Raw genomic sequence first — 15,347 nt, forward strand, 5'->3', positions numbered from 1 at the left:
TGTCGACTGCTTCCTGCGTGGTAGCTTTTACTCGGACACAGTTGCATGAGTCTACGTTTGATTTTGTCGCCCATGCTTTTGCTGTCACATCCAAAAGTCTGTGCCCAGAACCAAAGTTTGATTTTTTTCCCTTTATTTGTACATGACCATGGCATTCCAAAGACTTATTTATAGAATATATTGATCCTTAACTCACTCAGAGCTGAGAGGTTGCAGGTAACGGCTTCATCCTGCACACGTCTAGACTGAGGCATGTGGCCACCGCGAAAGATTTGTGAGGGGATGCAGTCAACTAAGGGGCAACATCTATGTAAGGCAACTATATAAGGCAAAATCTAGAACTCCTAATTCCTCATTTGATGTTAATTTAGCAATACCTTAGATATTCAGGTACCACTGCTATTTTCCTCATTGAAACATTTAATTTCATCACAAATTTCTGGGTGAAATATACGGAAGTACCACCACAACAGCATTTCTATCACTGAATTCTACAGCTGTGCCAGCCCTACGCTGCACAAGAAGCACAGGATGTGTGACGTCAAGCAGAGTATTACATCATGAGAGGACGTTAGGAAAATAAATATATGATGCTACCTTCAGAATGCCCCAAGTCTGATTTGAGAGGGTAAACTCGCTCCTATAAAGTCATCACAGCCCAAATTATGGGGTGTTGACCAGCATAACCAGAGGGCGTCAGTGGAACAGAGAGATTGACTAGAAATGGCAAGGTTTATGGAAGACATAATTGTTGAATCATGAAGGATGGACAAAATTCAGCAAGGACAAAAAGGAGAGGAGAGAACATCCCAGGCAGCATCTATGTGGTGCTTTTCAGTGGGCGGAGTATTTTCACATTCACCATGGGTTGACCTCCACAGTAACTCAGTGGGAAAGGTTGTTACTCTCCTTTTACTGATGAGGATCCTAAAGATCAGAGAAGTTAGGCAGACTTTCTAAGACAACACAGCTTGTGTAGAGCTTAGGGTCAAATCTACATCTGATGCATGCTCTTTGGTGCCAGATTCTGAAAGGCTATAAAACCGGGCAGAGGGAAATCATTGCTAATTCTAGACAAAGTCTATAGTGTAATGGAAATGGAGTACAATAGGGTTGGAAGGACAGGGGACAGAGGTGAACCAGGGATCTCCCTCAGCCACTAAAGCACCTGTGCTGCAACGGTTGCGTGTTCGTGACACCTGGTTCCACTCGTCTACTTCTGGACTGTCTGACGCCCTGACTCTAAGCTCCTGGAGGGCAGGCCTTCCCCTTGGGTAACAGTAAGGTCCAGTATGCTTGCTCATCTAGTAGGAAGTTCTAATAATATTTTGAATGAATGAATGAAGTCGTTACAGCTCTGGTCTTGGTGTGGAGCAATTATAATCTGGTGACAACAATGGAACTAGGGCAGTGAAGGCGGATCCATGGGAACTGATGATGCAAGCAGTGTCAGCATCACCAGCATGGAGCCCACAAGGAGCATCCAAGGCCTGGCTAATGTTTTGTGTCTTAACTGGAATGAAGGGATACATCGGTGCTTGTTTTGTTCTTTAAACTGGAAATATACTTTTATATATTTTATATTTCAGTAATAAAATGGAGAAATAGAAGTAGAAAGATAGATAACATTTGGTGGCAGGCTTGATATGAAGGCTAAAGGGGAAGGAAACAACAAAAACAACTTCAGGTTGGCTGGTGTGACACTTGAGAGTGGTTACCTGCCAGAAATGGGACCCTTGGAAGCAGAGATGAGGTCAAGTTTGGACACTTTCAGGGAGTTGTCGTCCATGGGCCTGCAGGTTAACTCTTAGAGCCGTGCCTCCATGCTTGTGTCCTTCTAGCCCCATCTCCCAGAGAGCTGACTTTCTTCTTTCAAATGCCAGTGTCTTCTTGATATCGGGGGCGGCTCTTCTCCTCAAACAGATTTGGTAGCCAGATGACTCTTTTAGCCCCTCTCTTCATTAATGCTCCCCCCCAAATGAAACCCATAGGTACTTTATTTAGAGATTTCACTGCTGACCTCTGTGGGCCTACAGAGAAAGTTTAGCACAACTTGTAAGCAGTTGGAGAATGATGAAGTTACAGAAATCCTACAAAATTCTATAACAATCCAAGGTAGCATTTCTATGATTTTTAAGAGTCTCATGTTCTACTGACTGAGCTAGCTAAGTGAGCCTATAGTTCTATGTTTTTTAGATAGTATTCGTACATCTCTCTTACTGGTGGTTCTCAGAGCTTCCTTAGGTGATTCTAAATGACAGTCTAAACTTTTCAAACAGATAACTAATCCTGGTGGTATGCTTATAATGTGCCAGGTGGTATTCTATATGCATGACATGTTATCTCATTTAAACCTCAACAACAACAACAACAACAACAACAACAAAAACCCTCCTAGAGCTATGTACCACTATTATCCCTTTTTACAGATGAGGCTCTTGAGGCATAGACAATGTAAACACTGAGCCCCAGGTTACACAGCTGATATGTGGAAACACTGAAATTTGAATCCAAGCAGTCTGATTTCAGAGTCTGCTTCCCTGTCGTAGAGTGTACACTGCTCAGACATAGTCCTGAAGGGCTGAGGCCAAGAGCTTTGTGAGATTTGGTGCAATCCATGGTCCCTTTCTTAGTCTTACATTCCAAGGATGGACCACTGGGGCTCAGGTCGTCATCCCCTCCCTTAGACAATCCTTTCTGGGTTCTGGGCTGTGGTGCAGCAGCAGCAAAGATGCCTCCCTGACCTCTCCTCTGTCTGCTCCAGAAATTCAGCTCTTGTCTCAGGCTCTGTCCTTTCCTATTTGGTTGCTACAGATTCTTCCCCTGGGTTTTGATATCATTCTGCATAGAGTTGAAATGGTCTCTCCTTCATCTTTCACTCACTGATTCATTCAACAGATGTTCAACAATTTATTGTATGCTGAGCACAATGCTAAAACTCTAGGGAATACCCAAATAAATAATTTATCACTCCTGTCCTCTAAGGTACTCAGAGTCTCATGGGATATACAGATACAGAATTAAATATAGTTCGCTGTAGTAAATGCTGTGAAGGAGGTATGTTACAAACAGTGAAGGGAGTGCATTTGGCAGTTAGCCATATTTTGGGTATAGAGGGAGTTTTGCAATAGAGATGATAACTTGACTTTGGATGCTTAGGACTTTTCTAAATTTATCAGGATGGAGGGTCATTCCAAAGACAGAAAAGAGCTCATGCATAATTTACAACTGGAGAGTCATGAATATGAAGAATTAATTCAGTTGTTCATTCACTTCCCCCTTAACTATGTCCTGAGTGCCTACTTTGTGCAAAGCCTCATGTACATGCTGGTGACGCCTTGTGCATGTAGAATTCATTGCCCTGATGGAACTTTCTATCAAGCAGTTATTTTCAACGAGGCTAAAATCAAGCTGTCACCAGAGCTGTATTTCTTCTTAGGAAAGATGTATTTCCTTGAGTTTTATGTCATCTGAAAGCTCACCGCCCCTTCCAGCATCTTCAAAGACAGCAGTGTAGCATCTTCAAACTTCTCTTTGACTCTGATCTCTACTCTGTCATCACCTGTCCTTCTCTGCCCCTTCTGACAAGCTGGTTGTTCAATAGATGCCTTTCACAGGTGGATGTTATGAAAAGTCCATATACCTGACTTTTCCCAAGACCTTCTTGTCCCTGTTCTTCCAATCTTGTTACTGCCAAGCTCCTGATCAACCATCCAACCATTCACAACTGCCCACAAGTGTATATGGTTTTACCACACAAAGCAAGATGGCCAGATAAACCACCCAAAGCTTTGTTTCACGGGAGGATTTTCCCTCACTGATGTTTTTCAGAACAGTAGAAGTCCATGTTTCATTGGTATTTACACACCAAACTAATTCATTTGTAAGCCAACCTTGGCTTTTTCTCCTTTTCCACCTGCTGGTTATGAGGGACCCTACTGAGGGACCATGTGTGTGAGCTGAGGAGAGGTGCTGGTGCAATAGCAGTGACATGGGGGTCTGGACCACTTGCCAGTGCAGCAGCTCAGCTGTGCCTATAACCCTGCTGTGTCTGACACCCAAATGCACTGTTATGTAACCTTATGATGGGTAATTATCTGGTTGTCTAGACTTACGATTTAGGATGTATGCCGGGGACACTTTATGATGGGCAGTTCCAACTGATCCCATGTCCAGACACTCATGTCCACCCCTCAGTGGTGTGCCAGGGACTGTTTTGAGAATAGTGTTTAATTTTCCGATGCAGAAGGCATGGGCTTGCTCCAAAACCCTAAAGGGTCTACATCATGGTTCTCTATGGGGCCTTGCCTCATAGTTCCACAAGAGGAGTTTAGATCACCTACAGGAGCTCACATACTGTCCTTACTTTTGACACCAACTGCATGTTTGGGGAGCATTCTAAAACCACCCTCAATTTCCATAATTGGCTGGAAGAACTCAAAGAACTTACTGAAAGGCACTATGCTCACAATTATGGCTTATTTCAGGGAAAAAATTAAAGATTAAAATCATCCAAGGGGAAAAAAGTACAGAGGGCAGAGTCTAGGGAAGTTCCAGATAAGGAGCTTTCATCGTCCTCATCCCAAGGAGTCAGGAAGTGTTATTTTCTCAGCATTGATGTGTGACTGTCCCTGGAGGGTTGCCAACTAGGGAAGCTCACCCAAACCTGGGTCTTCAGAGTTTTTATTGGGCTCCACGGCATAGGCATGATTGATGGATTGACCACATGTTTGATTTCAGTCTCTAGGTCAACTGATATCCTATGACTCAAAACCTGAACTTCAGATCACATGCTGAACTTTCTGGCATAGCTAGCGTCTGACCTAAGGTGAGGCCAGCCCCCACTTGAAATCAAATTGTTACTGTCTATCTGGCCTAAGATCCCTAGGCAAACAACAATTATCTCTCAGGAGCCAAGAGCAAAGGACAGAACACTTTTTGTACAAGGTTAAAGTCTTCACTCCACACTCCACACAGTGGTGTTTTTTCTTTTTCTCTACTACAGATATCTCCATTGCCACAGGGAGTGGCAAGTTGTGTGGCCCAAGCAGCCGGTCTGTGGACCTGGACCTGCCCAGGCAGCCTTCTGTGTCACTTGATGAATGAGCTGGAGCAGAGTATCCAAGCATGAACTATGAACCCTAAACCCTTGGGTTTTCGTTGCCAGCTAGCATGCAGGTGATCCATCTCTAAATCTCATTGTAGAGTTGATTTCTTAGGATGCCTTCCAGGACCAACTCTTTTTTTTTTCATCCTCATCTGAGGATATGTTTATTTATTTTTGAAAGAGAGGAAGAAGAGAGAGAAAGAGAGAGAGAGACATCGATGCAAGAGAGAAACATTGATCAGGTGCCTCCAGTATGTACCCAGACCTGGACGCGAGTGCACAGACTTTTTGTGCACAGGATGACCAACTGAGCCACATGGCCAGAGTCAGGACCAACTCTTTTAGGTTTAATTCCCCAGGAAACAGACTCTGAGGCATGGATTTTTCATGCAGGCATTTTATTGGTGGGCATTCTCAAGAATAACACCTGTAAAGAAAAGGGAAAAATAGGACTGGAGAAAGGGAGCAGGTAAACTTTGATGATCCCTACTCACAAATCCTATTTTGATGATTTTTGATGATATCAACACCGATGATAGCTGTTCAACTCAGGGCATATAGACTAAATTGATGGTGTAAAAAGCAATCTGTGATGTCTAAAACTGACAAAGGGTTATTATCTGGAATTAAGAAAGGAATCAGCAATAAGATACAATAGAAAATTAGGAAATGGGGATACACAGGTAACTTTCGAAGGAGCAATCTGGTTGGTCAACAAATGAATGACAAAACAATCAACCTTACTAGTAATCAGAGAAATGCAAATTAGAGTGACAATGAGATACCACTTTAGAACATAGATGAGCAAAAATAAACAATAAAGTCATATGCAATTCCTGGCAAAGATGTAGGGATACAACCTTTAATGTACTGCATAGTGAAGCATACTTAGAATAGCCATTCTGGAGAAAATAGGGCTGCATGTAATTAAGCATGTGCCTATCTCATAACCTGGAACTTCAGTTCCCAAGAATAGACTCTGACAAGCTGACTCAGGGCCAAATAGAGGCACTTATGAAGATGTTCATCACAGTGGTGTTTGTAGAATACCTAGCACTGAAAAGCTCAGTGTTTTCCACTCTCTCTTCCTCCCTCCCTCTGCCCAGTGCCTGCTGTTGCTCACGCACATGCATCATGGAAGGAAGAATATACATAGAATCCTTCAGCATGGAGGTGAGGAGAGATGAGTATGGTCAACCATACTTCATGCATCTGAAGATTTTAAAAGAGAAGGAAAAGGAAAACAAATAAAACATGGGCAATAGATTTGATTAATATCCTTGTCTTTTGCAAGTAAACGTTTATTTATGTAATAAATTATAAAGTAAATTATGGAATGATACAAAGTTTTTATAAATTATAATTATTTATAAGATATCAACCCATCAACCACTAGACATGCATGAACCACTGATAATAAACTATTATCTATAATTACATAGAGACTTTCTTTTGATCCCCATTCATAATTTCATCCAGCACTTGGGCATTCTTTTTCACTGAGACTCTAATTAGCACTCTCTTGAGGACTTGGCTGACCCAATAATCTTCACTGCAGACCTATGGGGAATGAACCATCATCTTCATCATGTAGTTGAGGGGAAAAGGGCTCGGAGAGGTTGAGTGGGGTTTCCTTGGTTGTGCACGCTCTTAGTAGATTGTAATTAAGGTGGGTCTAACTCTGACAATTACATTCTTTCCTCATCATCTGTTTTACTTCAAGTATCTGCAGAGCATCATCCAACAGCAGTTGTGATTCACAGAGTTTTAGAGTGTGTATGTTGCTGACAGAAAACAGGTTATTTCTGTCTTTTTTTTTTTTAGATAAATTACAACCTTACAGATGGACTGAAGTCTCTTGGAGGCTCAAATATCCAATGAACCATGCCTGGCAAAGTTCAGGCTTGATCTGGGGAAAATGAGTTTCTCTCTGGAAAGCACCCTGGTCGGGCTCTCCGCTCTAGCCAATTTCCCTCCTCAGGAGCTTTCCATTAAGAATTAATTTACTGGCATAGAGAAATATAATCTTCATAATCTCCCCAGCGTCTGGTGCTGTTGTCTGTCTCCTTTTTATGTCCTTTCAGTACTTTCCTCAACACACAGATAGAATTGAACTTGGCTAGTGATTTATCAAATACTTTCATGGGAGCAACAGCAACTCACATCTGTCTAGCCCTTTACAGTTTAAAACACCATCTCCACACATTACATCACTGTGCCCTCACAACAGTCTCTTGAGTTGTCTCTCCATCATGATTTAGAAGAAGAAACGAGGATTCCAGAAGGCCGTGTGCTTCACCTGGGGGGTAGAGCATGATTTTGAATCCTACTCCAAATCCCATACTCTTTTCTGTGTAACTCAGTCTTGTCTCTTAAGAGCTAAAAAAGTGTTTTATCGTTCTCACAGCCTTCTCCCTTACTCGCATCCACCATTCCCACCTTAGAGAGCTGAGATGCATGTGCTGGTAGGGGTTGGGTGACTTGCCCACCATCAGAATATCAGCTGGGGTGGGAGGGCTGTTCTGGGGGTTTGGTCTCCACACCTGTCACTTTGTTCACAACTGCAGAAAAGAGTGCTCCTCCAGTTTAATGTGCGGTTTATCTACTTTAGTCAGAGACCATGCCAGTAAAATGTGTAAAGCTGATGAATGGCACGACCCTTTCTGTGACACTCTGAGCATAAAGTGAACATTTCAAAAGAAACCATAGCCTGTTGTAATTTAGTCAGTGGAGCTGGAGTTGGGGCGCAGAGCCCCCAGGCCCAGCCCCTTTCTCAGTGACTCTTAGGCTGTGCAGAACGGCTCACCAGGCAGCAGGATGATGGAGGAGGCTTGAGGAAGCCAAAGATGAAGCTTTGTATTGGGCTGGCCAAGAAGTCCATATATGGGTTTATCCCATCAAATAAAAGACTCATTTTTCATTTTCACCAATAACTATTGATTAGGATATTTTGAGTGTGTCGGATGTCTCCTGCATGGTAGAACATTGATTGTTCTCAATTAACGTCTCCATTTGATCGCTATCAACTTCAACTGGTCTGCCCAGCTGTGGGGCATCGTCCAGCAAGAAATCTTCAGTATGAAACTTTGCAAACCACTTTTGACATTTTCTATCAGCCACAGCACCCTCTCTGTACACTTGACAAATTACTTTTTGTGTGTGTTCCAGTTGCATTTTTACCTTTCTTGAAATAATAAAGCATAATATGCCAAAAATGTTGTGTATTTTCTTCCATCCTTAATAATTAAAATAGGTACACAGAAATTCACCAAGTTTGTAAGTTTTTTTTTTTAATGCAGGCTGATATGACAGTTGCTGCAATACAACCTAAGAGAATTGTTTCGAATGAAGTTAAAGATAAGTAAGCACTAAGAGAGCCTTTTTACAGAAAAAAACAAGTGAACCCTTTTTGGCCAACCCAATGAAACAATTGAGATGTGAAAGATGGTCTAAGAGATCTGGGGGAGTCAGCGGGTGGTTACTTAGTGATGCTTTCTGCCAGTCCCCCTTGGCTCTCAACCTCGCCTAGGAGCTGCCTGCCTTCCTTCCCATCCATGTTTTCACTGCTCATTAGCAGGTCCAGCAGAGGTTGTTAGAGGAAATGAATGCTGGAGCAGTTGCCTTCATTGCTTGAAGCAGTATTCATTTTCAGTACCAAGGAGTTCTGCCTCAAGTCAATAACTCCCGTTCCCAGAGCAGCTCTCCAGACTCTGGGAAAACAAGATGCAAATCAGGCTCTGATTAGCAAGCTCAGAACTGGGTCTTCCAAGAGAAGGCCTGCTTTTTAAAGGCAGTGACCAAGAAGAGATGGTCCTTCTTAGACTTAGAATCAAAGGTAAGATGGAACCTTATATAAAAGAGGCATCGTCCATCAATGATGCCTCTGTGGTAGGCTGGTTAGCCTGTGCGTAAACACAGGCAGTCTGTGTTTCTCACCTGTTTGCACTGTTCCTAACCTTGGTCTTTTATTTATAAATGCATGGAGAGTGTAGGGCAACCTGGTGGATGGAGTTTTGATGACTCAGGGCCTCTGTCATCACCACTGGTAGATAAACAACACTGAGCTCATGTTCTGACTGCAAGTTCATGGTGTTATCTCTGAGTTAAAGGACAGCCCTGCCGTATCTCTACAGTATAAACCAATTAGCAGATCGGTCTCACAGATGGGACCTCTGCATTATCCCTAGACTCTGTCTTTTTCACCCTATTTTAACAGCTGCCACATTAACTCAGATCCTTCTACCCAGCTATATGTGCAGGCTTGTACAGGGTCCCCTGCCCCCAGCCTTTTCCCTGGCATCCATCCAAGTCAAGGTGTTCAGATTCTCCTTCTCAAGCACAGCTTTCTATGTGCCACTTACCAGTAATGGATCTTTCGGAAAACCAAATACCTGCGTCCTCTGAGCTGTCAGAATACTGTTGTTTTTACTGTGTTGCTTACAGACTTTCATCTTGTATCCTTTTTAAGCTGCTTCTTAAAAATGAATAGGAATGTGGGTCTCTTTCCTCATGTGGTGGTGAGCTTTCTTTGGGGTGAGTCCAGCCTTCTTCATCTTGTATTCTCCAAAACCTAGCCCAGTGCATGGCGCACAGCAGGGACCCTGCATATGATGCAGAATCAAAACATCTAATGTGACCTGAAGTTTTATAAATATACCTACACTTGTATCCTGTGCCTTCTAGAGTAGGGGATGGTGAATTAGAGCCAACCAGCAACCAACCAAACCAAAATCCACCAACTACTTGTTTTTATAAGTAGGCTTTTATTTGAGCGCAGCCATCTTCACTCATTTATGTACCATGTATGGCTTTGTTTGTGCCGCAGGGGAGTTGAAAAGTTGCAACTGAGACCGTTTGGCCTGCAAAAATGAAAATATTTACTATTTGGCACTTTACAGAGCCTAGAGTATAAATGCTCTGAAGGCAGGAATTGTGTGTTGCTTATTTTTATCACTAGTCTCCTTAGCAGGAAGCACAATAAATACATATCAAATAAATTAACCAATGAATCAGTATTTAGTGGGGAACTACAACCCCACTAAACTTGATCTTTCTGTTTTTTTTTTTAAGATGAACCATGCTAGCTAAATTCCTGATGATGGATCAATTCCACTCATTCATTCATTCATTCCACGATTTTTTACATTGAACATCTACCATATGTCAGAAATTATTCTTGGTTTTGACATAAATGGTGAGTGAAAGCCAACTCTCATGAGCCTTAGAGTCTTCGAGGGAGCCAGACGTCATTCAAATGTCAGGTGTATTGTGTTCATTGCAGTGGCGGGGGGGAGAGGCAGATGGGGCGGTGAGAGCCTGCACTGTTGGGTGGCTGTAGAACTAAGATCTGCAGGAAGAATAGGGGGAAGCTGTCCGACAGTTGGAAGAAGAGTGTCCCAGGCTGAAGGAATAGTGTGCAGAAGGCCCTGTGGCCGACAGCTTGGGAATATGAGGAACAGCAGGGCAGAGCGGTGAAAAGCTCAGAGAAAGGACATGCGATGGGGCTGCAGGAGACAGGGGTCTGGTGGAGAGTTTTCTCTCTCCTAGCAACAACGGAAGACCCCTGAAGGATAAGCCAGGAGATGCAAGTCGAGGGGCGGTGAGAAGGGGTGGATTTTAATACCATTTGCATTTTGAAAAGATCACTCTTTTCTGTGGAGGAAGATTTTTTTAGTGACAGCTGCTTTTAGATAGTGATTGCAGATTTCTTAATGAATCAAACTCAGGAAAATGACAGTTGTGTTCTTATAAATATTGTGATAATTATACCTTGTACTCGTTCCGCTTTTTAAAAGAAAACCCAACCCTCTGTTTTCACATTTAAAGCTGTCTCTTTTCATAAGTATTGCACCCAGAGTCCCTACCACAAGTAGAACATTGGCGCGCCCTCCCATAAACTGCACACAAGGGCTCATTAATGCTGGCCTTTAGACGTTGGTTTTCCTTCCAGGGCTGATGTTCCAGGGTCTGTTCAGGGTGAATGCTCCTGCTCTAGGTTAGCTACTTGCAGAAAGGTGGATTGTAGTGCCTGTGGGTCTCACTCAGTGATGGCAACTGGCTGTTGCGTTTTTGTTTGTTTGTTTGTTTGTTTCAGGAAACCTTTGGGCTGCTCTAATGAGTCACTCTTTCCTAATTGTTCTAGCTATGCATCTCTCCTCTCACCTTTCTCTTGTTTTGTTCCTCTCCTTTCCTCTTAGGCATTAAAATGTCCCTCTGCTTCCTTGCCGTCCTTTCTCTTAAAAAATTTTCCATCCTTTCTCAGCTGCAGCAGATGCCTCTCTTGCTTTTCGGAGAAAGAGCTGCGAGGCAGCTGATGGGCCCTAGGTGAGGGGAGGCAGAGGGAGACCCTGCCCCGGGGAAGCCGGGACAGAGCACAGGACGCAGACCCCTGTCAGTCTCTGTGGTTTTCCCTTCAACTGAACCCGGGTGGCCATGCACTTGGGGATGTCGTCTAGACCCCTGAGAAGTCGTGTTGGCACGCTGGCCGCCAACACCAGGAGATCTGGAATCCAGAAAACACTTGGCCAACCGTGAGCCTTTTTGGAGGCAGCTGGATAATTAAGAAGAATTTCATGCTTTTTAGCTTGGTGTCACTCTATATCACATCATATATTTGTTATTCGATTAAGACATTTTAACGAAGCCACGGCCATTGTTCAGGAAGAGAGGGGCGGGGCCCACTGCTGAGTTCCTTGCTGGGGCCTCACCACTCCTACTGGGCGTCTGGCCTGGTGTTCGTTTAGCATTTTAATTGCCATTAAGTGTAAACTTGAAAATTGTGTCAATACAATGCAATGCCAACATTTTTCCATTTGAAAGATTCTGTTTGGGGTTAAACTATCACTTTGGAGGGTGGTCCCCCCCCCCCCCCCCCCCCCCCCGTTAGTTTTCTCATTATTCATAAATGTATAGGGCTCTCAAGTTTGATGGCCAGAACTGTATTTTGATTCACCTGACTCCTTAGGTACTTTTTTCTCTCTTTACATTTTTTCCTTTGAAAGTTATTTACCCATTTATCATCCTTTGGTTCACTAGGTCCCTTTTCACTCTGAGCATGACTGCATTAACCTCTCAGTGCAGAATGAAACAGTTGGCTGTAGAGGGAGAAGGGAGAGAAAAACAGATTCAATTTGGGAACAGCCCTGATGATCAAAGAAGAGACGAGATCTGTGAACCATGAAAGATAAGAACTCAAAAGAAGGCTGATGTATTCACGGCCTTGCCCTGTGTTAACTGTGCAGGGAATCGTAGTTAGTAAAACTACAGGAGAAACCCTCCCATGCTGATCACAACCAAACAAAAAATAGAGTGAAGGAAAATATTATTCTAAAAATTGTATTACATGATTTTGACGGAGACTAAATCCAGAGGTTTTTTAGATTTTTCTCTCTGGCTCTATCTAAACAGAGCTGATCTTGAATTGATGATATTCCCAATGTCTCTTACTTAGTGGGGAAAAAAACAAATTTGCAGTTTATTTTTATTTAAGGTACCATCCAATACAAGTTCATATTTGGTTACATACAAATGTCACTACACCTGTTGGGCTCTGGGATGCCCTGTGGAGAGAACAAATGTTTCCCTTTTATATTGCCGAGGTGGTAAGGCCAGTTAGCTGGGTACCATCAGCCACGGACAGAGTGCCGCACCCCTCCACAAGCCAGTGGGGTAGAACGTAGGACAAAGAGCTTTTCCCACCTTCAAGTTGGTTGGGATCAGCTGTTTGAATTATCCCACAGAGGAGCTGAAGTGACCGACAGACTCACATGTTAAAAAAAAATGGTAGCAAATCCTTGGAGGATGCCATATGCTCTGTGCTTTGCAGCAAGCTGCTGACGGTTACAAACCTGAGATTCGGCACCTCCCCAAAAGCCCACGGACAGGAATTTCTCCAGGCTTTTTCATTGCTAACAGGGGCACACTCCTCCGTTTCTGATATGTATCACAAAGTGAATTAGTTCAAACGCAAATTCTCTCTGCCTGAAGAAGTCTGCTTGTGGCGCGAATTAATAAAATATTATTTTTAAAGTACCGTGTTGACGGTATGGATAGAATTCATCTTGCCTCTCTGTCATCGTAGCCCTGGACATCCTAACATTCTCAAGTCTTGGCCATTTAAGCCTCACCTAGTTCATTGCAGCCTTGGTCTAAAATGAAGTTGTTCCAGATGCTCCTTTATAAATACTCATTTCAAAAGGCAAGGGTGACGGTGTTGTAACAGGACGGTTTTGCATACAGAGCAAGTATTTATGGGCCTGTGTGGCTAAAGGCACTTCTTCCTTTCTCTCCATGCCCAGGAAATTCCCGTGCCTGTAATTACTGGTGAGGGGCACAGCGGCTGGCCTATTGTACGAGCCATGATGAATGTGGACCATGAGCCAGGGGAAGGAGCATCTCCTTAAACAGGCATGGTTTGCTGCATGTTTATTATGTATTATTAGAGCCTTCATGGTAACCTAGCCCAGAGTGAGGATTGCAGGGCGATTTTCTTTGTAATTTCTTATTTTCATTCATTCACAGCCCTGAGAAATGAGGTGAGTTCTTTCACGAGGGCACTAAAGGACCCTTTAGTTGTGATCCGGCTATTCACCTGGCTCCATCTGACCCCATGAAGGCAACGATAAAAGCGCTAATATATATTTCCAGGAGACTGAGAGATGAATTTATGAGTCAGTGATATTTGGCTATAGCTTTTGCATAATATTCCTGCTCCATATTTTTACCGCGGATAGTTCTCTCTATTAGCATGGAAGTGTATGTTCTATTACAGCATCCTATTTAAGGCCCAGTCAAGATCTGGCCTGCCTGCTAATGATTAAGCAAAACAAAAGGCCGGAGGAGGGGGAAGACAGTCCCATATTTAGAAAATCCAGGTTAGTGAGGACTTTTCTAGCTGTTCTCAACAAAACTCTTTTCATTTGATCCCTGCTTTGCTCACTCTCTTTGTCTCCTTATGATTTTTGTCCATTGCTCTAAATTTAATGTTCCAGAAAATTTAACTCTGTTATAAAGCTGTGTAGCTCGAGATAAAGAATTCAGCACAAACACTGAGGTGCTGGACAGGTTGATAGGAAGCAGTGACATAACCAGTATAACATTTAAAAACACGGAGATAAGGGCAGGAGAAAAATAATGGGATGACAAGGGACATGATTAAAATACCAACAGAATAACAACATTATTACAATGAGTCCCAGCCAACCAGAATGCCGAGCTCTAGAATGAAGCTTTTTTCCTACATCTGGCCATGGTGTCGTGCTGGTAGTGTGACTCAGGCTTTGGGGGAGAGCAGTGGTCCCTGAATCAGCAGCAGCAGCAGCAGCAGCACCTGAGAACTAGTTAAATCAGTCCATTATTGGGCCCTTCTCTAGGCTTACTGAATCAGAAACTCTGGGGATGGAACTAGAAAGTTTTTTTTTAATTTTTTAAAAATTATTTTATTGTTAAATTACAGTTGTCTGCCTTTACCCTCCATCATCCCCTCCCCCCAACCAAACCTCCCTCCTCCCTTGCTTCCATGCCCCCACCCTTGGTTTTGTCCATGTGTCCTTCACAGTTGTTCCTGAACACCCTTCCCCCATTACCACTCCCACCTCCACTCTGGCCACTGTCAGATTGTTCTTAATTTCGATGTCTCTGGTTATATTTTGCTTGCTTTTTTTCTTTTGTTGACTAGGTTCCAGTTAAAGGTGAGGTCATATGGTATTTGTCCCTCACTGCCTGGCTTATTTCACTTAGCATAATGCTCTCCAGATCCATCCATGCTGTAGCAAAGGGCAGGAGTTCCTTCTTTCTTTCTGCTGCATAGGATTCCATTGTGTAAATGTACCATAGTTTTTGATCCATTCACTTACTGATGGGCACTTAGGTTGCTCCCAGCACTTGGCTATTGTAAATTGTGCTGCAATGAACATTGGGGTGAACGGGTTCTTTTGGATTGGTGTTTCAGGGTTCTTAGGATATAATCCCAGCAGTGGAATTGCTGAGTCAATAATTTTTTATTAATTGATTTTAAAGAGACGGAGAGGAGAGAGAAGGAGAGAAACATCAATTCGTTGTTTCACTTATGTATGGTTTCATTGGTTGATTCTTGTACATGTCCTGACTGGGGATCTAATCCCAACCTTGGCGTATTGGGGTGATGCTCCAACCAACTGAGCTATCCAGCCAGGGTGGCCACCTGTGTTTTAACAAGAACTTTCAGGTGATTTCGGTGCAGCGTAAAGCTTGAGCACCACTG

The 15,347-nt window shown here is 43.1% G+C and overlaps 1 long non-coding RNA gene across 1 annotated transcript in view; it reads left to right on the forward strand.

Annotated features, from left to right (window-relative positions):
* LOC118499162 overlaps positions 1 to 13,513 on the forward strand; it is a 62,862-nt gene extending 49,349 nt beyond the window's left edge. The window contains exon 3 of the long non-coding RNA XR_004901678.1: positions 13,405 to 13,513. This is a non-coding gene — a long non-coding RNA (uncharacterized LOC118499162). The remainder of the gene's footprint in view (positions 1 to 13,404) is intronic.
* Positions 13,514 to 15,347: the final 1,834 nt, after the last annotated feature.

Source organism: Phyllostomus discolor, chromosome 2 (assembly GCF_004126475.2).
Source record: "Phyllostomus discolor isolate MPI-MPIP mPhyDis1 chromosome 2, mPhyDis1.pri.v3, whole genome shotgun sequence".
NCBI lineage: Eukaryota > Metazoa > Chordata > Mammalia > Chiroptera > Phyllostomidae > Phyllostomus > Phyllostomus discolor.